The 23,007-nt window shown below is 37.6% G+C and overlaps 1 protein-coding gene across 1 annotated transcript in view; it reads right to left on the bottom strand.

The window, feature by feature from the left end:
* The window catches only part of btbd7 (BTB (POZ) domain containing 7), a 97,123-nt gene extending 74,116 nt beyond the window's left edge, over positions 1–23,007 (bottom strand). Inside the window, exon 1 of the mRNA XM_006632570.3 lies at positions 22,637–23,007. The gene's annotated coding sequence lies outside the window, so the exon portion shown is untranslated. The remainder of the gene's footprint in view (positions 1–22,636) is intronic.

Here is a 23,007-nt window from a genome sequence, read left to right as displayed (position 1 = left end):
GACAACCCAGCGGATTTCATCAAAATGAAAACTAAATCATGAACCAGAGGGTACAAGTGGAAACTGTGGAAGTGCATTTAAAACCAAGAACAGGATACACTTCTTTACCTAAATTGTTTTGGAAACTGAAATAAACTACGCAGTCATAATTATAATAATAATTGCTTACACTTACAAAGCGTATTTCTGGACACTCCACTCACGCTTTCCAGGTAATGGGGACTCCCCTCAACCACCACCAATCTGCAGCCCCCACCTGGATGACGACAGCCATAGTGCGTCTGAACGCTTACCACACATCAGCTATAAGTGGGAAACAGAACCAAGCCAATTCACAGATGGGGATTATTTGGAGGCCATGATTGGTAAGGGCCTATGGGACATTTGGCCAGGACACCAGGGTTACACCCCCTACTCTTTTCGAGAAACAACCTGGGATTTTTCATGACCACAGAGAGTCAAAAGCTCGGTTTTACATCTCATCCGAAGAACGGCACCTTTTTACAGAATAGTGTCCCCGTCACTATACTGGGGCATTAGGACCTACATAGACCACAGTATGAGTGCCCCCTGCTGGCCCCACTAACACCTCTTCCAGCAGTAACCGTAGTTTTTCCCCAGGGGGTCTCCCATCCAGGCTCACACCTTCTTTTCACTGGGTTGTCAGTTGTGAGCTGCAGGATGATATGGCTGCTGTCATATTGTTGAAGCCAGCACCCTGGCACCTTTCAAGAAACAGATGAGATGAGATGAGATAATTGATCCAAGGATCCATGGAACTACTAACTAATTAACTACCAAATTGGTCAGTGGCTTCCTCTTTTTTGCAACTCTTGTTTTTGTTTTGGTTTGGAATTAACCTCTACTTATATAATTACAAACAGAACATTTCTGTTTGGTTTCCTACCACAAAGCAACAATAAAACCTCAAGAAAGGTTACAAAAGAGACAGAGCTATTGTGCTCACCTTTAACTGTGCGACTGTAGTTCACTGCGATTCCAATTCATAAGTATGAATAACATGAATAAAATAAAATAAGTATCTTTTAGAGACCCAAGTATCCTGCCTTAACAATGAGGCTAGGCTTTTGCTTAAGACACCCACAAGCCTGTTTGAAGAATCCCTTCCTATTAGTCCTAAACGCTATTTCCTCTCCATTTTCACTTATTGCCTTTCTTATTGAGTCTGAGATAGCCCCTTGGGTTATCTTTGTCAAGCTATTTCAGGATTATGAACACCTGCACTGAATCTCACATTCAGTTCCTCTATTTTATTTGCACTTGACATGCCTTTCAAACCAGAAATTATTCCGATCAATCTTGAGTTCTTTCCAGGGCAGCGTCGCGAAACGTGGTTACCCAAACTACATATTCTAAAGTCTTGTAATAAGTATTATGCACGAACACATTTTAATTTACATTTTTTAAATTACCTGGGATTAAATTCCACCCTCTCCATGATTTAAAATGCAAAAATGAACTAAGCTCTGGTGACTGGGAGGTGGTAAGATGAGAATTAATTTCCATGAGAAATCATAAATATTGACCAGCCAATTGAAGATATAAATATGATGCAAAGATTGGCAATAAATCTTGATAAATAATTTAATCCCAGTATGTATACAGATAATGCATGGTATTACTGAAATGGTATGGTAGACAATCAGAATATCTAAATTCTACATACATTTGCTTTGGAGCCTGGAATATGAATGATTACTTACATGTGTTTAAGGATTTTGCAATTATTTTCCCTGCAAAAAGATTTACTGAAGGCTTCTCCAGTTGCGGAAACGAGTATTGGCAGTCCCAACTTTAACTCCACTAATTCATCCAGAATCACTACCACTACTCAACAGGATTAATGAATGTTCCTTAAACTTCAAAAGGACAGCACTCATTCATTTCATTTAAAAACATTAAACTAAATTACACCATTTGACAACAAAAGACAACAAAAAACTTTCACAGGCCTAATTAAGAGGCCTTTTCTGCCAAAAAAACAACTAAACACTTATTTCAGAAATGTAAGCTTAAGACTTGTATTTGTAATATTACTTAGTATTATACAGATACTGTCAAGAAAGAAGACAGGCTCTTGCTGTGTATTGATAAGGCACAAATATGATTACACATGTAGAACTGTGTACGTCCATAAAAATCAGGGATGCTCTGATACACAACTTCAGTGTGAATGAAAACCTAGATCAGAGAAATCCCAGAATCACTGGATGTTATGAGCAACTGAAAGGAGTGCCTTGCTTCTGCTGCCAGCTCCTCTGGGCTGGAGTTCGCTGGCGCAACCCCTGCTGTGCCAAACCAAGAAGTTCCTGAGCTTATTCCAAGCTGGCCAAAGTGGAAACATACTGTCATACGGCAACGCGGTGCAGAGGTTTGTGGAATTTTATTGTGGTGCTCTTCAAAGATCCCAGATTTAGAAGTTGACAGCATATAAAGCGACTGCATTTCAAGACCTGCCCTTGAGTGTTCAATGACTATGCGCAGTAAAGCTGCTGATACACTGTTTGTAATTCTTGCTGAATTCACTTATCAAAGTAACAATATTGATCTCTAATTAATTAATATAATTCACTATTAAGGCAGAACAATGGTTAGCAATTGCCGTCTCGCAGCACTGGGGCCTTGGGTTCAATTCCAGAGCTGGGTTGTCATCTGTGCGGAGTTTGTAGGTTCTCCCCGCATTTCCTTGGGGTTCAGCTCGGTGCTCCAGTTTCCTCATACAGTCTAAGATCATACTGGAATATTAACTGGTTTCTGGGAAAACTGGCCCTGGTGTGAGTGTGTGTGATTTGCGATGGACTGCTGTCCTGTTCAGGGTGTATCTTGCCTTGTGGCCATTGCTTGCCGGGACAGGCTCCAGCTCCCCCGCAGCCCTGAACTGGATGAAGTGGTCAGAAAAACGGATGGATGGAATAACTATCCAACTGAATATCAAATTGTGACTGATGTATATATACACAGACAACCACAGCTTTGTGTTGAATTGCTGCAAATGTAAATATCCATGCTAACCACAGTTTACTGCATGTCGAATGCCCATGACGCACCTACTAAATGTTGGAATGTCCATCTCATGCACCACAGTAATGTGCAGAGTATCAGTTGTAAAAGGCTTAACTTGCCACATTAGCCTATAAAATTGAGAGAATTCAAAGTAACTTTTGAAACAATACTTAAACAAAATAGTTTCAAAATAATGTGGACATTTCTATGCAAAAATGTTAAAAGCAGATGAAATAAGACCAGTACTTTATTTTGTAGACAAGTTTAAAAATGAAGGTTAAAACCTATTACTTTAAAATTTAAAATCTAGCAATTGCAACACACCTGGCTATCAAATGCTTTTCAATCAGTATTTGCAGTCAGCAGATGTATCTTCCATTAAGAACAGTGGTTTGCTGTAACTATAAGCACCTTCAAACACAAACAACCATTTCCACACTACAAAATAAAGAGTAAGCAAAAGGACTCGAACACAGACACTAAAGTACTTTTGCCATTTTTCAAAGATTTAATTGTTAGAAGGCAAAGAAAACAACATATACTAAGACTATTTACCACTTGTACAACAAGCTTTTTTATGGTACTACATACTGGTGATCTCTTAGTGTAAATAGGCATGTTATTGTTCCTGCTTGTGCAGCAGGAAATTACATAATTTGGGATAATTTCGCAAAACCAATTTACACGTGGTTCACAAAATAATTCATATGAGCTGCAGTCTAATCAGTTCTCTTCTCTTTCAGTTCCATCTGTTTTATCATACAGAAAAAGCCTCCTCCAAGACATAACCCTGGAAAAAAAATTATATAATCACATACAATAATTTAACACTTATCTACATTTAACAGATTTATTTTAAAAAATGTTCCTGGAAAAGGCCAAGTCCTACAATTGAATTTAGGTTGTGCAAACCAAGTTCCTAACAAGTTCAAAGACTGCACAAGTATTTTCTGCATATATTCAAGAGCACTTACTAGTCTTGTGGTGCTCACTCATCACGTTTTTTACTGATATTTATTATTTCCCACAAACAGACAAATACACTTAATTGATGGGTATTCCTATAATTGCTGCTATGATCAGCCCAAGGATTATGTGCCCTTTAAAGGCTGTAAGAGAAAATACTTATTTCACACATACGGAATTATATGGACAATGTAGGACAGAATGTTGTGTTGTTAATTTAGTGTTTTAAACAAGCAATGCTGCTTAGAATTAAATTCAATTGCTTTTAGCCAACTGCTGCAGTTTTATATTTGGGTACACTGATCTATCTATCTTATCTATCTACTGAACTATCTGTACAATGAAATTGCAAATAAAGGGTGTAATTCTGTACTTGGGTGCCATGTATGGATAGCGATCTGATCTAATTTTCTAAAAACAAAATCATCTTTGGTCATGTTTTGATTCCTGGACTGAATATCATGGCTGCTTGAAGTTTTTGTGTCAGGTAATAAGGCATATGTACAGTAGCCAATTATTCCCAAATACAAAAGAAAAAATCAGGTTATTATAGTAATGACAATGTCTAATACAGCATCAGGGAAGAGCAATGAACTTCTTAATGCATCAGTGACCACATTTCTACTCATCACCAGCTTGTAATGCAGGTAATGTGAACTGTATTAAAACTTCACAGAAGTGTATCCACAAGAACATTCTGTTGGGTCTACACATTCACTGTGCCATCTCTATTAAACTACAGGCTATTTAATCTCTAAACTCTTACAATTATTTCGACAGCCAATAGGCAGGAAAAAAAAGCATTTTCAAAATGAGCCCAAAAAACCTAATCTCCAGTAGATTCCAGATCTACAGAGACTTACTGTAATCACTTTGATTTGGCCATTGCCAAGAGAGGTGAAGAAGAGACACAAATAAAAAATTCTAATCAAGAAGTGTAGGAGGGTGAATTGTTATTGATTGCAAGAACATAATTGGTGGAGCAGAACAGACCACCCCTATTATTCAGCTCAAGGAGAATCTTAAATTGCAAACTATATATCCCTATAAATCTTTAAATCTAACTACAACGCAAACTCTCTCAGCCAGAGGGCTGAGATACTCAGTATTAAATAATACCCACTGCCACTACGTATTTTTACGCAATTGAATCAAGAGGGCGCTAAGGCCAGAGTGGTTTGGCGAAGGCAACCAGGCTTAGAACCCGACAGACACTATCATGGGAACTTTCATGACCAAGTAGCCAGGCCCAGGATTTGACATCTCATCTGAAGGACAGCGCCTCCTACAGAACATGGTATCCGGTCGCCATACGGGTGCATTTGTTTATTACTCCCTATAGCAGTAACCTAGGTGTCCTTCAAGGTCTCCCATCTCGGTACTGACCAGGCCCCATCTCGCTTCCAATATCTGATGAGTCCAGACTGAAAATTGGTGATGATCCCATTTCCCTGTCATACGATTAGATTGATTTTTGATCACAAATAGACAAACCACATTTTCTAAATGACTGGATGAACAAAACAGTGAGAAGAGTGTTTTTTTTTATAGAACAATGCTTACAGAAAAGAGGGGAATGCCCTTTTTTGTTTAACTGTCATGGCATACACTGTGGAAAACAAACCACTAAGAAGCAGAGCTGTTTCGAAGCAGATTTTGCCAATTTCCAGATTTGTTCCAGTAAGAACTCACCAGTGCCTGAGCTCCTCTGTGGACTATCTGACTAATATCCATCATGTACCACAGGGGGTTCCCACAAGGCAACACTTCCTCATTCATTTTCACTGAACTAACACTGTGACAACAGTGACAAGCAGGCAAACAATACCCTGTTGTAAATCTTGCTTGATTAAAATCCCCCTACTTCACCCCATCAATTCGGTTGTATCCTAATAAATTTCATCATGTGATTTTACCTACTGACATGCACCCAAAAGAAAAAAGTCTCTTATTAAGGAAAAACAGATAGAAAATTGTCCAGACAATTACTGGGGTTAATGGTTATTGAACCATTTGGAGTCAAGTTCATATTGTGTGCATAATGGGAAAGTGAAGAAGTCTTCTGTGAAAGAGGAATTATGTACTGAGCCTGTGTAAATGGATAAATGAACACATTCCACTGAAAGCCTGGGCACTCTTGAATGATTTTATTTCTGAAAATACTGAAAAGTTTAAATTCATTTTGTTTTGCCATTTCAAGCTTAACAGAAAACAAAGCAAAAATCCCAAGAAAAAGCATGATATGAATTGCAAACACATTTTTTTTAATCCAACAATGTTATATTATAAAATAAAGAATGAAACTTAAATGATCTTATACGGTTTTTGAAATATAAAAAGTTCCATAAGGTATAAAATGCATTAGAAAAGAGACTAAGATTAAATTTGACTCATGTAACTTTCATCTGTCAAAATATTTTGGCAAAAGGGAGAAAAAAAGTGCATCTATACAACTATCTGAAGTTTTATATCATCTTGCCAAGTTACTGACTCTCTAATATATCATTTAAAATTCTGAATAGGCTCGCAGAAGATTCTTTAACTGTCAGTGCTGTACAAGAAGGCAGATAGCTAGCCTCCCAAAGGCTTTAAAAAAATGATACTCATGGATTTTAAGAAAGAATCTTGCCTCTCATAAAAAGTATCATTTTTTCAAACTTCTAAACGACTTTCATCAATAACAATATTACCTCTGTCACACCATTGTAAAATGAAGCTGCTGATTAATTCTTAAGTCTTAATTTTCCAATCAATATTACTTCACATTGTGATGCACATGATTTCACATGCAGAGCAGTGTATGATAAAAAAAAGGAAACGTCAATGTAACGTCAAGTAATAGGGCTTTGGGCCATAATGGACATTATTTACAAATTGCAGAAAATATGCAAAAGCAGCTTGAAACAAAGTATGAGTACAATCACTTCCTCTGTGACAACAGTCATCAATAGAATATCACTGAAAAAGGCAAACAAGACAGAGCAGCCTAATCAATAGTAGGTTTGCACACACAGCTCACAGAAAACCACAATTAGCAGCTCAGAGCACAGCATTTGAGCAAAATACCAGGACTGGAAAAAGTTCTTCCAGTCTTTCCCAATATTCACAACAAATCCAAAACTGCATCAGATTACTCCGTGAAAAATTCAGATGAAAAACATAGTGAGAAAGAAAACCTTGCAAGAGGTAACTAGATCCACTTTCAAACATATGAATCCATGAAAACCCAAGGGATCAAAGCCTCAGCACGAGTAAAAAGAAAGGCTTGTTCTGTAATTGTGATCGCGCAGTACACCACACATAGTGTAGTCATATTACACTGCATTTAGGTATACCTTAACAACTCAGCTTCACAAAATGAAACATGACAACTAACATATTAAAAAACATGCTTTTTATATTTCATCCATTTCAATAACCCCTTTATCCTTAGTGAGCTGTGACCATTTCCCAGTTCCATCAGCCACGCTCCAGCCGGACATTTCCAGTTGTGTTTATCAGTCTCTGGGATCAGCTTTTAGGAATTTCTGCCCATTCTTCTTTACAAAATTGCTTCAAGTCAGTGACATTTGAGGGTTTCCTTGCATGAACGGCTTTCTTCAAGTACTACGATAACATTTCAACAGGGATTGAAAAAGGTCTGTATTTTGATTTGGCCAAACGTGTAATTTCTTCTTCAGCCATTCTATTGTAGATCTGCTTGTTTATGGTATCTTCCAAATACCGAATCTAGTTAAAGACACTGCTGCTAAAGGAGGTGTCACCAGTAACTGAATCAAAGAGTTCACATACTTTTTAACTACAGATATCTACAGCTAGATCATTAAGTAATTCAATTGATATTGTGTTTAATTAGGTTCTTTAAAAAGGTTTTACCTTTTATTGAGAGTGTCATGAAGATCTAATTATGTTTTAGTATGTTATGCACTTGGTTGGTTTAAATAAAAGGTTTTCTCCCAAGAAACAGAAGGAGGTGCTCACAGTGGTAACATTCAGAAAAAAATTATTAAAGAACTAGCATGTCCTGATTCTCAGCTGATTTAATAACTGATAAGTTAATGCAATAAAGGTGAGATGCAGTGCTATGCCCGGCCTTTAAAACCATGCTATGCATGGCACACCATTTATACAGGTATAAGTAACAATAACCTAATGAGCTTGTACCCTCAAAGGATGTCAAAGTCAGAGCAAACTCCACAACTTCAAATAAAGTTTGCTTCATATTTACAAAAAAGACAACACAGTGGCTGTCAAAAGCCTTGGCACTCACTATTTGAAACTACGATTCACTGCATTTAATATTGCTAATTAAACTGTAATTAATATACAAGTTATTGAATGAAGAAAGGTAGGTCTTTTTTACAGTGAAGAATGAATTAAGAGGATAAAATATATACGTTTCTAAAAGACTCTATGATTCTAGTCTCCATGAGACTAAAAAGATTCCATGCTCTCCTGACCCACATTTGAATATAATAGCGTACTCAAACATAATTGCTATTCTTGTTTATTAAACTCACAACAAAAAGCCACTGTCCCACAAGTAGTGTGTTAAAAAATGAGACAGAGCTGTCAGTTTACTGTTAATACGGTACAGTGTGGAGTTGTAGATGGGGCTTTGGGCTTGAACTGAGAAGGTTAATAAAATGAGATATCTGCTTCTCATTTTCAGGTGTTCCATAGATCTTATTAAAAACCTGAACTATGTTCGAGTCTGAAATCAAATTGACCAATATTTAAAATTTTAAATAAAAACATTAATTTCCTGACAAGGTATTAGGTCCAATTAGGTGAGCAAAATGTTAGATAGAGATGTAGGTTTCCTGAAAAAAGCATGTTCAGTTATTTGCAGTGATCACTTTGATATGAATATCCTCCTGTTGCTGGAGGGAATCAGCTACAGAATAACTCTGCATGTTTCCTTTTGCCGTAATGATAACGTATGCACTTGAAAGATTTGCATATTGTGATCATCTTCCACTCTTCCCAAGGCATGCTTGTAGGCACTGGGGAACATCAAGGCATTTGCACAAATGTCACTCAAATAATATCTAGCACATTCCTCTTGAAAGAACTGGATCTAATTCAAAGAAGCACAGCAGAATAAATTCACTTAATAATCAGTATGTCATTCCAATTATAGGAACACAACCAGAATACAATGGTCTACCTCTGGGTATATAATTCTCTTTAACTCTGAATTACGTCAAATTTGTCTACACAAGATTATTTCGGACAACGATTTTACAGTTTTGTATCGTAGTACAGAACATAAGGCATTTTTTTCTCAGTTCCAGAACTGCAGAATTACCTTAAACACTAATGCCTGTACCATTTGTGGACTTCTTTTAAAGCTATGTTTTTGTTATAATTCTACAATTAGACATTTATAAATTCATACCAAAAACTGGAATGTATGGGTCTTACACATTTAGTGTATTTTGGAATAATATAGAAAGCTGTCCTATAAAGTTAGAAAACGACATTGTAGGTAACATACAAAACTCATTACTAACTTCACTTGGCTCATTAAGCTGAAAATAGCCAATTGTCATTTTTGCCATTTTACTAAGTATCCATGTGGCTAAGACAAGTTCTTGATGTCTTGTAAGCACTTGTGCAGCTATGCATATAATATTCCATTAAGAGACTTTTCCTGGAACACAAGACAGAGGCAGCTTTTGTGACTTTTTAATTAGTATTTAAGAGTGGGAATAAGTCTTAAGTGGAAGAGACTGAGGATATACAAATGTGAGAATTTAAAATGCTTTCCTATTACAGTAATGCATAATTATTTCCTAGATCTGATTTAAATGTACTTCAAGTGAACCATACATGGGCACATAGGAAAACAGGAAACTGCTACATAGTATTACTCTTGGTGTTTCGGATTTTTTTTAAACAAAATATCTCCGTTTCACATGCAATTAGTAACCACTGCATCATTACATGACAATTTAGCAAGACCCCACCCTCTAAGTATGGGATGTTTTTAGTATTATTAACCATAATTTAAAATATTGCACATTTCCTAAAATATCAAGAAATTACTAGTTATACCACCCGTCTATAACTGGAGAAAATAATTCCAAACTTCGCAGTACAAATGCTTAATTTATATGAATTTTAAAAATACCTTTATTAGTGCCTCATTTTTTACTGTTTTTTGCCATCAAGAAGGCTCTTCACTTCATAGTTGATTCACTTTTACCCATCATCCAGGTGGGGGCTGCACATTGGTGGTGGTGGAGGGGAGTCCCCATTACCTGTAAACCGCCTTGAGTGGAGTGTCCAGAAAAGCGCTAAATAAGTGTAAGCAATTATTATTATTATTTTAATTTCACTTATTAAGTAGGTTTTATTTTTTTAGTGGTGAGACCTATTGTATTACTTGACCAGCTTTCCAGATTCTGTTGTATACTTCTGGTAAAGGGTTTCTCCTATTCTCTTTCACACTGCACTCCATCATGCTTCTTTTTCTGCATGAGTGCACCTTGCTGCCCGGCTTTGATTTTTCTAACTGCCCCTGAGGCCTGTGGTATACGGGGCACATCCACCGGCTCGCTCCAGCTGTGTGGCCAGTAGATGTGCTCGTACTAACAGCCCCTTAACACTTGCTGGAATGTTCTTTATTCCAGATCTAAAACGTGAAAAACACAGACGAGCCTGAAAAGAAACCTCTGACTCGGCAATGGAGAGGTCAGGAAGGGAATTCCATTAGTTTTCGAAACCTTTGTGACACCTTTTTCAAGAAGGGACCGTGTATTAAGTTCGTGAGTCATAACCAGAGCCCTCTCAAGACAACGTGTAGTGCTGTTGGAATTTAAGCTCGAGCTCAATATTTGGAAACGGCTGCAGATCATGACTTTGGAGAAATTGGGGGTCCAGGTGATGTACCGAGAATTGCTGCTCCATTAGTCTGCAATTTCAGCCTCGCCACATGTCTGTTTGCAGTCCCCGAGCTTTTTCAATCTCTCCGCGGTCTGTTGGCTTCAAGTCATTGAAACAGGAGTGTGTTCTGGTTTGCAAAAGAGCCTCAACCTATCTGTTTGTTTCTTTGATTCAGTTACATCAGGAGAAATAACCCAACAATATGATCTTTAAATTAGAGATTCAAAAGTCCATACTGACTTGATGTTTCATTGAGTGCTTTTATCACGCATACAAAAAACCTCAACATCAAGCTACTTTTTGCTGACATGAAATCTTTCTCTATACCCTTCCATACACTGATTTTTCCCCAAGGGTTTTACTGTGCCTATATAATAGTCTTTGCACTTGAAATTAAAAGACGATTTCCCCCCAATGGCAGTCTCCTAAAAACCTCACATTTGTAAGGTGCTGTACTCTCATCATGAGCCTGGAAAGATGTAACGTGCCCACACAGCTTTGCTCGTAACACTTGGAAATGGTTAATCACTAATACAAAACATTTTCTACACAGGGATAACATGACAAGATTATTATACTGAAATTTGTAACCAAATATAAAATTATTTAACACAGCAAATGTTCATTTTTAAAAGACTTACAAATATACCATTTAACAACATCTAAAAGGCAACAATAAGGGGACTTTAAATACTGTAGTTCTTTAGGCGATACTGCTAATTTTATTGAAAGTAATCTAAATATCCATGAGTTGGTGAAAGCTGTCTGATAATGGCTTGCTTTCTTTTTTAGTTCACCCAACAAGTTCAAAAGGAACAGTTAATCGCTCATTAGAGATAATCGCTATGTAATAGGGAGTTAAATGGCACACTTTGCTATGGTCATAAGATACTAATTTATTAATTTATGTTTATGGCTAATTGTTTTATTTACTGCAAGAAAATCTGTGACTTCTGCCTGAAGTTTTTTTGAGTTTAGTTTTTTTAGGTAATTCTTTTAAATAAAATGTCTGTTCTAATCAAAAACATATTTAAGATTTTACTACATTAGCCCACTGAATTAAGCAATTTGAAACTGCAATGAATCACCATTTAATTAATTCAGCACCACATGTAATAAGCTTTATTTTTTTTTTGTTTAAAATCAGTTCATTAGACACCTTGGCTTTATTAGACAGGGTTTTTTTTTCCCCTCATCTAGATTATTCAACCTCTTTGCCAGGAAAGTTTCCTTTCTTAAATTAGCATTCACAACAGTCATGTAAAGTTCAGCTATATTTCGAAAGTGTTAGTTACACTGCAGCGAGTCTTCTTCTACACAAGAAAAACACTGCCTTGAGATGAAAATCTTTCTATCATATTATGCATCGTGATTTTATGAGAACACTGAACAACAGCTAATCCCTGAACGGGACACCAAAAGTAGATTCTTACAATTTAAGCATTTGCAGAAAAATATGAACATTCTTAAACTCAGATCTGATAGCCACAGCAAAATAGCCAATCTTTCAGAAATCACTACAGTCCACAATAACACAGTCTATGCCAAACACTGTCAAAATCGAACTGAACCAAAGAACCTGCCTACCCATTTGACTTTTGGGAAGCTCTTTTCTGTGTACATATGCTCGCAAGTAAATAACATACCAAGAAAGGTTTAAATTGATAAACAGGAGAGCATGTAAAAGATGCACTGAACACCGAGTCGACATTTCCTGGTCTGTGTGTTTTGTAAATACTGGAATCCCTCGCCAATCCCTTGGTTACGCTCCTGAAAACCCTCATGCTAGGTTTACCAACTGCAAATTTACCTAAGCCTTTATGGGGAAAATATGGTTAGGGGAACAGAAGTCATAAATGAACCTAAGAAAACCCTTAAGCCCTGGCAAGAAGATTTCTGAGTCTCCCTCTCCTGAACATTCAACAAGATGCTTGAAAATACTCTTAGCTTTACTACACATTATATGTATACTCAGAGGCTTGTCCATTTTCTATATCCTATATCTAAAAAAAATAACTATAGTAATCGCTGTGTGGTACAATCAGCTACCAATGCAAAATGTAATACACCATACAACATGCGCAGCACTTGAAGAAAATGTACACTTGCGACAGGTAGCGAGAGGATGTCTAAAAATCGCTCACATATACTTAAGTATAATGGATTGCAGCAGACAAACAGGCATAGAGAAATAGAGTTGTGTGTACTTAAATCTGTGCTGATAAACGTGTGGGTTGGCTAGATACTACTGTACATCAATTAATGAAACCCATTGAGCATTAGCTTCTTACCTTTTAACTGTTCCTCATGCAAAAGGACAGCCCCCAAGTTCTAAAATGCCATTTTAATCATGCCAGTAGATGACTGCTGCCGACAGAGGAACTGCCTTTTTAAAAAGGGCTGGCATCAATCTGTGCTTATTGCACACAAAACTTTATTTTTGGTGCCGTTCTGAAAACCTCTTATATTTCATAAGTTTTAGGCTCGCACTTCAATCCTAAGAAACCTTTGAAGGCAAGTAACGTCTCCTACAGTGCCTTGCTTAAACTAAATTTGGGGTTTCAATTACGGTCACGGAGAGATCTATTGCCTACGAGCTAAAACGACTGGCAATACAAGTCTGGCTCATTGGAATTCCAGCCGCAAAGCCACACAGCCGGTGGATCCCTTGACTGAAAATTTAACTATTGTAGCATGCACACAAATATCCCAGTTCACATCAATTTATCACTGGCAATATTTTTTTCTGGCTTATTTCCCCTTAAATGGATAACATAAAACGCATTTTCAGGGCCTAGTTGGAATGCCAGCAAAATGTTTTCTCTGTTAGTACTCGACATATTTCCTTGACTGCACTTCAACAAAACCTACAGTTTTTGTAGTATCGGAATTAATAGATTTAACATCCACGTTCCCTAAATGGAGATATCCCCTTCATTGATAAACATGAAAGAAAGTGAAGGCTATCTGCTCTCTTTCTTTTTAATCCCTGTGTTGGTGGTCTTGCCAGTCCTGGTGTGTGATGCATCTATTGCAGCAGATTACTGTTGTAATTGCAAAGGTTGCTGTAAGCAGTGTTTAGTTTTCTGCCTCCTTCTGCTTTACCATTTCTAAAACAGTCGCCGCCGGTTAGCCACAAGTGGCTCAACCATTAGATAGCCTCTGCGCTACCATGACGCCTGCAACAGCTCTCTGCAGGAACACCCTTGCAACCCCATTCCAAACTGTAAGGAGTCTCAGAAATACATAGACGTCAGTATGTGTCCACAAACTGGGGTCCATCAGTCTTGCCCCAGCTACAGGTTAAATGGCAAGAGCAGGTAGGGCCAGCAACCTAAGAGAAGGACACTCCAAACAGAAACATGCATGCATGTTTGTCACTTCACTTATGGTAGCTCTTGCACCAGTCAATACATGGCCTGCATGGATAAGTGAGTGAGATTTGGACTATGCAAACCTGTATCATTTTAAAACAGTAATGTGCATTCAGGAACATCAGTGACCCATCAACCTACTTAAAAATCCTGGATTGATGTAATAATAGAGAGACCAAGGATGCAGTCTGAAATCTAATTTTATAATAGGTGTGACAGCTGTCGATCACGGACTGGAGTAGATGTCGCATTCATATCCCGCTTGGATGTCAGAGCAGCACACTTCGGGGGTAGTGCTCTTTAACTGGAAAGTAATGAAAATGGATCCTAAAAACTGCCTTCTCCTCCCGAACCTTTCAGAATAGCCGTTGAAAACTGTGGGCACAATCATAGCTAACATATGGACTTTGCTACACAGAACATGCAAACACTAATTGATCATGACATATGTCTTTAAAAACATGCTAGGCAAAGGGTAATTATCAATCATGATAAACACTTTTGTGGCATTTATTTCACTTCATAAAAACATTGCTTATCATGAAATTCATCTGTGTGGGGCACTGACTGAACCAAATGCAAACTCTAGAAATGTAAAAAAAAAAAAGTGTTCTTCTAAACTGCATCTTGTTCTATTTAAATAAAGCACAAAATAATTTAGTTACAGATACAAAATCTTTAGCTCTATTTCAGCTTCTATTGCACAGACTAGCTCAGCACTTGCCACAGGTACCCACATACAGCATCTTGTCGCCTAGCAACTGCAAGTACAACAATCAAATTAATAATAAATTCATGTAAAATCTTAACTAGTGATCCTCTGAAATAATGATTTCTCTTAAAGGAACAACCCTTTGATATAGTTACCAGATTCACGCAAAATCACACTTTTTTAGACTGGTCTAGCTCTAAGTTGTAGTGGTTGGAAGACACTGCAAGCTAGTCAGAGAGAAGAGGGGTTGAATCTGAATGAGCAGTGCTCCTGCAGATGGGAATCAGCCCCACACGTTCTCAGAAAAATTTGAGTCCATCTCTCAAATTCTAATAAATGAGAGAACCAAATAAGCTGTGTTACCCGATTGTTGCTGAACGAAATGCAGAAATTAAGATTTATCTTTGTTGCATTTCTCATTAACCACACAAGCCATTTGCCAGTAGTCTGATGACTGTTAATAAGGTGGAGTGAAGCTTCCACTGTTGTAAAGGTTTTCTAAAACCTCCCATCACACACTCTTAAACAGACTGTGCTATAAAATACCAAGTGTAAGAAAAACAACGAGGTACCTTAAAATATGAATTAATTAAATTATTAATTATAAGATGGTACTCCAAGTATTTTTCTTTGTGGTCAGTCTGTGCTTTAATAGGAGTTGCAGAAGTTATAGGAAAAGCATCCTCTAGCAGACCTTAACATCACAGTGTCATATGTTAATATCTGTAATTGTTGATATGTAGCAGTTAATGTTAATGTGAAGGAAACTAAGCCTTTGGGAACACTATGGCTAAAATGACACCTGAATAACAGTGGACAGATAAAAAAGATTCTGGAATTACACATAGTTTGTAATATATTTTGGTCCTACATATTGATGGTTATGGTTTTCAGTCAGCTACATTGTAAATAAGAACTTTTTTTTCTAGGCATACAAAAGAGGGAACACCTGTATCAGAAGTTTTTCTTTGCCTTAATCAACTGTAAAATCCTGGGTTCGGTAAAATGTTTCAGGCATTCAGGTGAAGGACAACAGAGCTTTCACTGGCCGATTATCAAACTTTGTTGGTAAATCAAAAAAGTAAACTAGCCCATCAAGCAAGAAGAAGACAAAGAATCAAAATAAGGGACAAAGCGCGAGCCTGCATTCTCTCCTCAACTGTCCACACCACACGTTTCCCTGGGTCAGAGATTAAATAAAATTTCACTCACACCAAAGAAATTACCACACACTGAACATGTTAAACCAAATATGTCTCAACTATTAATTTGTTTGATATTTTACAAAAACATTTCTCCTAAAAGTTTTCACTATGTGCTTTTTATAATAAAGTATACAGATTTGGGATATTAAATGTTTTTGGTCATCATTGATGAATTGATCAGCCGTGAATGATCACAATGCACTCAAGTGACACTGCCTGTTACATCAGCATCAACAACCTCATTAGTAAGAGTGAGCATCTGATGAGATGATTTAACCGACAGAACGTCAGGTCTGATGAAAATCAAAAAAGAAAAACGAAGAAAAGAAGTGTTTGCGCTTTGCGACCTCACGTGCTGCCCTTCCTGAGGGCATACCCCAGCAGGACAAAATTCCTGCAGGAAAATGCACATCTTTATTTGGCTTGTGTGACAACTTGTGGGACAATGGCTTTCCTGTGAGATTAGAACCTAAAGGTTTCTGTGCTTTGGATGCTCTGCTATTAAACTTCATCTCCACTGAACACTTGTGGGACCTAAGGCTTAGAAACCGGAGAGCAGACTCATGCTGGTCAAGGTTCCAGGAGACGAATGGGCCAGAAACTCACAGCACTGCATTGCAAATATACAGCCTGTATTGCTGCCAGCGGTGGTCAAACACTATTAGCATTTGTGTTTCACAGCAGAACCCCTGCTGTTCATCCATGTTAATCAACAATAAACGATTGTCAGCATAATGAATTTACCTGGGTCGTGTCTATTCAATCACATTTTGGCACCCCTTCTACAGAACAGATTATCATTTTCCTCATCTTTTGTTATTTGTAACAATAAAAATCACAAAGATGCTGTGGATTATTTTCCTTTGAAACATTTCAGTATATATTTCACTGAACATTCCTCTGAAAAAATGTCAAGCTTAGAATATAACATTCTGTTCAATTACCCATTTCAGTGAAAAGTTAAATTAATAATTAAAAGTTGGTAGAGTTTGTTCCGAGGATTCCGAGTTTGTATAGCTCTGATCATAGAGGTTTGGCAGAGGCAACCTTGCAGTGTATCTTGGCTGTTCTCTGGTACAGTAGCTTACAACACCAATGAATCGTAAGCAACACTAGGTAATCTAGAATTCTGTACAGCTACATTTAACAAGATAAATTACCACCTTAAGAACCTACTCGGAGCTCTTCCACTTATTATAGTGAATCTCTTGGGCTGTTGTGAGCTCCACTGACTCAACAGGCCTGAAGATCTGTAATCAACCGATAAAATATATTCAAACATCTAAAAAAAATACAGGGGTAAAAACTGTAGGGTTTGTTTAAATGCCACTTATATGGAAAATAAACCCTAAATGAAATCAAAAGCTGCTTCTGCACCCTGAATACCAGCTGCACGTGGCAGCACTATTTTCATTCTTTCACCATTGACTTCTGGTGCTCAGCAGTTTCTGCATTCAGACAGCCTTTCCATGTATTCTGCTTTGAAAACCAACTGAACACCCCAGAACGTGGGTATTCATGGCACAGTAAACACAGAATAAGAGGCTGAAAAACAAACCTCTGTTTACTTTTAGTGGTCATTCATAGAAGGCAAACGCTATGAACTACTAGAAGATTCTGCTAATTTACTGAAGGAATCCACCCCCCGTGTGTGTACAGCTAGCCTAATTACATGTCTAAGTCCAAGAATGGTTATACTTATTCACATCCTGTTGGGTCTTAAATAGCATGTAAGCAGATTGGCCACACGTCCACTTTAGGCTTAGTATTCCATATGGCACCATCGTCTCTGTGGTTTTAAATCAAAAGGCTTTTTTCAATCTTTAACAAACATTCTCTCAATATATGCACTACCTGCTTCCACGTTTTACAGCTGTCGATTAACACGTTGTGATTACTACATTATGACATAATTAAATTAAAAGCTTCAACACTAAGATCAGCTCGCATTTCACTGCAAGTGTTGGAAGAAAGCACATTCCATAAGGTTCCCTAGTCAGTCCTTGGGAAATGTACAGGATTTGTGAGGGACCTGAGACATTTATAGCTGTTCCTACTACACGGCTTGAACACTGAGCTGATGTGATGACCCCACAGACTGACATTAACAGACTGATTTACAATCCACAGTCAAGCAACATAAAACATGTTGAAAGGAAAACAAATTAATCTGTCAAGCACAGTTAAGCAACCTACTTGTATTAGGCAAGAAAAGAAGAGGAAGGGGGTGGACAGGAGAAGTATGGGTAGGACCTCAACAGCACCAGACTTCCATTTAAACATTTCAATTTCACAACAATGGACTTGGAGTTATAATACTTGTTTGTGCAGCTGATAAGATGTTTTTTTTTTCCTGTTAGACAACAGTGAAAATCCAAGCCATGTTTCATTAATGTAATTTTTTTTCTCCAAAAGTTAATTACAGAGAAAACTGTCCTTTCAGCTAGGGAATGGACAACAAAGGATAATCTGATCACATCTTTAGATCAAACCTGACTTCTTAGATCTATTGGAAAAACTAAGTTTAGAACAGTAACACTAAATGTCAGCATTAGATGAAAAGACAGATGAAATTAAACCTGGCTCGAGTTGAATCTGAAAGGTCAAACTGCACTATGCTCTGAGCAGAAGACACTAATATACAGCAGTCGCATGAAAGACAAGAACCTGGCTCTGCTCTAAACTCAACTGCAGCACAAGCCAATACATATTCTCCAAGGACAAGCAAAAATAAAAATATAATTAATATCCTACCAGACCAGCATCTTTGTTGAATTATATGGCAGAAGCAATAATTAAAGTGGATTTAACATCTACCAAAGTGGATTTTAAAGCACTTTAAACACTGAGAATCCTGAATAAAGACAGAAACTAGTTATTTTTATTGCTTGGTGAAACAATGCAACTATATTTAACCCTGGAGGCAATACTTCAGCGATAATACGTTAAAATACCTACAGATGTGAAAATGACATGTGCAGAAGGTTCTTGTCTAATGTTTAGAATAATTATTTCATCACTATCTAATATGAAACAACCAAATGATTCACTGAACTCTTACAGCATTACAGTACCAAAGCTGAAGATGTTTCTTTTGTTCCTGTTCTTCAAAAATGTTAACTCCAGATCAGAGCGCACATGCAGTTTGAGTAGTCTGATCACAGATCACAATTCCTGGCCAGTGGCGCACAGCCTGCTGCCTAAGGCGTCTCACTTGATATCAGGTATACCGACTGCTCCGACTTCACAGACTGAGCAGCTTTAAAACCCATTTGACCCGAACGGCAACTTTTACAGCCTGTGAAAATAAAGACAATCGTCGCATTATTAGAAAGAGTTCAAGTTCAAGTTCTTTCTTTCACCTGTCGGTGTGGCTTGAGTATGGATTAGAGCCGAGTAGAACACGACTGAGAAATAAGCAATCTGGAAAACACCAAACACGGCCTGTAACAAAACTGCTGACCTTCTAGCCATCCACCAGCAATAGGATTAACACCAAGAACAAGAACCAGAAGGCACTGCAGAGTTTTTTCTTCAGAAAACTTACCCAATTTTTAGCCTGCAGTCTCCAAAACATCAGGGAGCTGATTGTTTTATGTAGCTTCAGAACACCAAAGCCATATTTAATCAGCACTTTGGTTAGAAACACACAATTGGACACTACTACTATTATTCTTTCTCTTCTGTAACCATCTACCTGTTTCAGCGCAGTAAATTTGCTGTAACTTGCAATGGTTTGCCTCAGGCAGCTCCTGAAAATTAAAACCAGTGTCAGCATGTAATTCTAAACCCACACCAGACGACAGATAAAGCAGAGAACGGAAAACCCCTGCCTCCAACTTTCAAATGTGGCCTTGTCTGTCAAAAACAACAGCTCTATGCATTTCTTTCTCACAATCCAAACTTTCTATTTTTTTTTAAGTGGATAAATTGAACATGCTTATACAAGTATAGTTTAAACAGGAGAAGCAAAATAAATAAATACAAACTCACAGCAGCTCCAATCTCAGCCAATTTAAACTCTGTAGGAGACCCATTAATTAAAGTGCATAATAATTACTCGTACATACTGGATTCAAAATAAATTAAATGCACATTAGGAAATTTACCAGTAACAGTCTCATCTCCATGTTTTGTTTTGATCATTTTATTTGAAGCTTTTCAAATAAAAGATTTCATGCTTGTAAAATGCTTAAGTGTACAAAAAACAAGAATAACCAGGAAATATACTTCATTACCATAAGTGAAATTTCAGACAGATGGTGACTTACTTATAGACAGATTTATGTAGGTGGATTCCAGCCTCAATTATAAACAAACAAAAAGGGAAATAACGTATTCCATGCCTTACAATTACAATCTCACAGCATATAGAAAGTTAAGGCCAGGCAGCTGCAAACTGTGAATACAGTAATATGCATAATGTATTTAACACACTTTAGACAATGTGGATATTGTATTGAACACAACTCTTGCCTACACTGAATTCTGAATAAACAGTTTTACAAGCTGTTTTCGGTCTGGGCGTTTTGGTCTACTGGAACAAACAAAGTACTAGGTTCAAAGCTTCTGTATTTTTGCAGGCTGGGTAATACAGCAAATTGTACTCTATATCTGTAGAAATACCTGCTAAATGTAGGACACCAATTTTCTGGAAATGTTTAGAGAGTGCACCAAAAACAAACAGTTCTATACTAGCCAAAATCTAGATTGCCAATCACATTCTAATTTGGACTGCAAGCAAGATGAAACTGTACTACAACTGTATATCTCTCAGATACACGTAACAAAAAACTAACTGCCTGAGGGGAATAATGACCGTGCTTTGCTGGCATATCAATTTTTAAACAATGAACAAATATGCTGGAAAGGATTATAAACCATTTATTTAGTAATTTCATGCATTCTACTTCTGCCTTCATAAAAGACCGAAAAGTAAAACAGAAGTGTTCTCAAGGAACTAATAGAGGTGCAAAGGTAATGTGTGTTAAAGTGTTAACAACATGCAACACAATGTTAAAGCAAATACATGGCTAATATTATTAATGCGGGTTCTGGGATTTTGTTAACGCTAGGGACCACTCTAGTCGGAAAAGGACTAAACGTTATGTCAAACACAGTAAAAGATTCACATGCTTTATTTACAAAGCAAAAAAAACCTGATCATATGATCAACGCGGGTTTTATTCTACGTCACTGAATACAAACACCTGAAAATGAAGCTGTTAAAACAAAGTTTAACTATTTAATCTTTCAGAACCACCCTCGTCTTGAGCACGAAAGAATCTACGCATCAACAAAATAAATTATGTTTATAAATGAGTATGGTGTGGGAAGCGTTTTCTGTATAGGACATCAAAACACCCCCCACAAAAAAAACACATGCAGAACACCAAGACCTCATTACTAAGATGGTCGCAGATCACCGCTCTACAAAGATAATTGATTGACGGAAATTTTTAAGACCAGATGACCACAAATTAGCGTAAAAAGTGTTTCTGCCTTTGTAAGGGACTTTTTGTTAAAATACAAAGATAGCACAGATGAGACACTGAAAACAACCACTACATAGAAGAATGTAACGCTAATTAAGTTATACCTTAAGAAAGTTGTTTTAGGTGGAAATGCACCACACCTGGCTGAACCAGTTACTGTAACATACAGGAATATACTTCATCCTGGCTAGTGGACAGGTAAAAGATACAACGGCCGCTCAATTAGAAAAATGTAGCTACGCCAAATAAGCTACAAGACGAACGCAGTATAATGAGACACTTTCTTTGGCACAGCACATCTTTGCTGGACAACCGTTAAAAATTGATTTGTTTTTAAAAGGCGTATTAATATTAAAGTGATTTCGGCTGTCGTCTGTGAATGTCACCAAATTAAGAGTGACTCGGAATACAGGAACACTCCCACTACATTAATCTAAATACTGTATGTTAAAGCACATAGAAAAGTCTAACATGAAGCAAACGGTTCACTTCTCTGCCAATTCATTTTCGTTCGAACTAACACATGCAACTGGGCATGATGATCCGTGTCATTATCCGTCATCAATATAAAAGCAAGCTTATATCCCCTAATCAAAGCGGAGTTTATTTCCAGATGTGGAGCTACATGCTGAAGAGGTCCATCAATTGTACGATTAGCAATATTCTTTTACTGTATTTAAAGTGGAGATTTTCACGAGTCTCCAACCATGCAACTTCGAATGAATAGAAGAAACAGTGATGTAAAGAATGAATAAACCAATAAAACAACAACGGATTGCTCTCTGGTTAATTAGCTACGTGTTTCGGTTGCTACGCCCGCTTTGCTCAATTCTTCGTATTACGAGCCTTAGCGACCACAGGCAGCCGCAACACGGGCAAGTTTGAGTTGTTGGGATTTTATAAAAAGAAAAGAAAAAAAGACACTAGAGCGCTTAAAACTACAGCCACCCTGCTCTCTTTTATCCGTACCTGGTGTGAAGTTCACGGGCTCCACGATGTCCTCTCTTGCCTCCTCTCTGCCCAAGACTGCTGTTCTCCTCTCGCTGAAGAAGCTCCCTCTTCTCTCTGGCTCCTTCGCTGCCAGACAAGTTTTTATCCCCTCGAAAAAACAGCTCAAACCCTCTAAAACACACTTCAAACCCCGGCACACATCTTCGTCATCCCAGCCCGAGGCTTCCAAAAACCCAGCCTTAGCTTTTAATTCCACTTTGCCCAGACTTTCCCCCCGATTTTTCGTTGCTTTTCCTTGAAAAGAGAAACTCTAGTCAGGGGGTCCTCTCCACTGCTTTATTTTTCTGTAGTCCTGCGCCGAGCCTGGTTGGATGCCGGAGGTGGCCTAT

Source organism: Lepisosteus oculatus, chromosome 8 (assembly GCF_040954835.1).
Source record: "Lepisosteus oculatus isolate fLepOcu1 chromosome 8, fLepOcu1.hap2, whole genome shotgun sequence".
Taxonomy (NCBI): Eukaryota; Metazoa; Chordata; class Actinopteri; order Semionotiformes; family Lepisosteidae; genus Lepisosteus; species Lepisosteus oculatus.
Note: the sequence above shows the minus strand (reverse complement) of the source record. Positions and strands in the feature narration are given on the sequence as shown.